Source organism: Meleagris gallopavo, chromosome Z (genome assembly GCF_000146605.3).
Source record: "Meleagris gallopavo isolate NT-WF06-2002-E0010 breed Aviagen turkey brand Nicholas breeding stock chromosome Z, Turkey_5.1, whole genome shotgun sequence".
NCBI classification, from domain to species: domain Eukaryota; kingdom Metazoa; phylum Chordata; class Aves; order Galliformes; family Phasianidae; genus Meleagris; species Meleagris gallopavo.
Window position 1 is genome coordinate 34,827,861 of NC_015041.2, and position 2,809 is coordinate 34,830,669.

Genomic DNA, 2,809 nt, shown 5'->3' on the forward strand with positions numbered 1-2,809 from the left:
CCAAATGAATCCCTGATCTCTATTTAGAGAGACATTTCTTTGCTTTCCCTGATTGTGTGGTATTTTCTTCCTAAAAAGGTACTTATCTAAATTGTATAGCTCTGTGTGACCAGAAGGATATATAACTTCAAATATAAATTTCTTTTCTTTTAATCTTTTTCTCTCCCCTTTTTTCTCTTTTCTCCTCTCGTTTTCTCCAATTTCTTCTTGCACTTCTCTTTTCTCTCTTTCTGAGAGAAACTTAATTTTAGCTTCAAGCAATGTAGTAGTCAGTAGAGTTAATTTAAATTTATTCTGGGACATAATCCAGAAAAAGACTGCTTATCTTTACCAAACACAGATAGAATCACTCATCTTCAGACGTACCAGAATATCATGTACTTCCCACTGCAAATCTCAAAATTTACATCTCAAAAACATGGAGTGTTTTGGAAACTTCCAAGCATAACAGCTTCTCAGACTGAAAATAAAGCAGAAAAAGGTGTAGCATATGTCAGGCTCCGAATGTATTTCCTGCCTATATACCAGTCTGATCCTGAGTGCCGCCTTGATCCAGTGCAGCTGTCTAATTACAGTTCTGTTATTATTAATTAATGAGTAGAAAATCATTTGTAATTAGCTTAGCTTAAATCGTGGTTTAAACAGCCAAACATTATGTTAAAAACTAAAGTGTCATTAAAACACTGCAATAAAGTGTTTATTTAAACCCATTTTTTTTATTGCACATTTTCAATCAGTTTCTCATGCTCGTACAGTAATTAGTCTGACAGTATACTGCATTTATTTTTTAAGGGTCAATATTGCTGTACAAATGTCAATAAAATTTCGACAGGAAATCTTTAAAGGGACAGTCATAGAAACATCTGGTCGAGATAATGAGTCTAGGAATGTTGTGAATGTTAATGAGAACTTCTGGTATCCAGAGAATTCCGAAGAACACAACGTTCCCACTATTTTCTCCGTAGCTCTAGTCATCCTGCTTCTTCAGGAATTAAGTCTCATACCTAGATTGCTTCTGTGAACCTATGCACTCAGTACCCAGGAATATTATCATGAAGAATAAGAGTTCTTCATACATTTGGAAGAAAAGGACAGAGAACTAGATCAGAGTCCCGTTGAACCCAAAACATTCTGTGATTCTATGACTTTATGAATCTAACCTTAAAAACGCCACTTCTTTTGAGCTCAAAGTAGGCGATTATTTTAGGGTAAAAAACGGAAAGGTGGCAAAAGGTCTTCGTGAATGAGTGAGGAAGTCGTGGATAAAATGAAACACAAAAGAATATCCATGAAACATGAAATAGGACCTAGCATTGTAAGAATTATATCAGGGCCTGTACGATTGAAATAAGGAAGGTTAAGGCCTTCTTGGAATTAAAACTTGCAAAAGAGGCAAAGGATAAGAAGTGTTTATTTAGTATTAGTGTTGTATGACCTTCTCCCTGGGGAGAATGTGGGTCCCCTACTAAATGAGGTCAGTGCCTTCGTAACAGGAGAAGAAGAGAAAGACGTGATTCTGAATGCCTTCCATCTAGCACTCTTTATTGTTAACAGTAGCCCCCAGGAACACTGACACTGGAGGTAAGAGAAGGACTCTGGGTATAGGAGGAGTTCCCAGACGTCAAGGAGGATATAAGCAGAGATTATCTAGCCAAAATTAAGACACAAATCCATGGACAACCTTGTGTGCTATGAGAACACGCGGAAGTGATTGCTGAACTGCTCTCTACGGTATTTGAAGGGTTTACTGAATTGCGAATGGTGCGTGAAGACTGGAGAATAGCCAAGCTCACTTGAGTCTTCAAAAGAGACAAGAAGGAGGATTCAGGAAAATACAGCCCAATCAGCCTCACCTCAATCCCTCAAAAGGTGATGGAACAAATTGTTCTGGATATCCTCTCCAAGAAATTGGAATTCAAAAAGGGCCATTAGGAGTAATCCGTGTTGATTCAACAAGGGGAAATCATGCTTGACAAAACCGGTTACCTTCTGTGATGTCATCTTTGTCAGGATAGCTGGGAGGAGAGCAGTAGATGCTGTCCACCATGACTTCACCAAGGCATTTAACATCCAAAACATCCTTGTTCGGAGCTCTGAGGGTGTCCTGGGGGATAGCAGGTTGGACGTGAGCCAACTGTGGGCCCTTGTGGTCAGCAATATCCTGAGATGGATTGAAAAGAGCATGGCCAGCAGATGAAGTGTGGTTATTCACCCCCTCTACTTCTCCCTTGTGAGGTAACTTTTTGAATACTGTCTTCATTCTATGTTCCCTAGTTCAAAAAGACAGGGATCTCCTAGGTCCCCAGTGGACGGTCTTGCTCATCTCTGTTCTTAGCTCACAGTTGTGACTATATTGTAAAATAATATTTTGTATCTGATAATTTTCTCTATAATTACTGTTATTGCGCTCTCTGGATCTGCTGTAGTTTTCGTGGAAATAAATTGGAGGCATTATTTGTATCAATCCTTTTAGCGCGTTAGCTGTGGAGTGAATGGTTGTGATTTCCTATATATATACGCGTGGGAAAATCCTCTGCAAATTGTAGTACATCATATGGACCCTGACCAGCTTTGTACATCCAGCTAGCAGAGTGAATGAAGATACGTTGGAGGAAGCAGAGGTTTTGTTAAGTAAAGAAAATTCAGAAATTTAAAGAGCGTGATCAATTTTATATTAATATTGCAATTCAGAACTTGCATTTCCTAAAGGTTGCCTTTCAAATTGGCTTAAAAAAACACCCAAATCTAGCACAGGCTTTTTAAAAACAGTCATTGATGATCCAACCCTTCTATTGTAGGCTGCCTGATG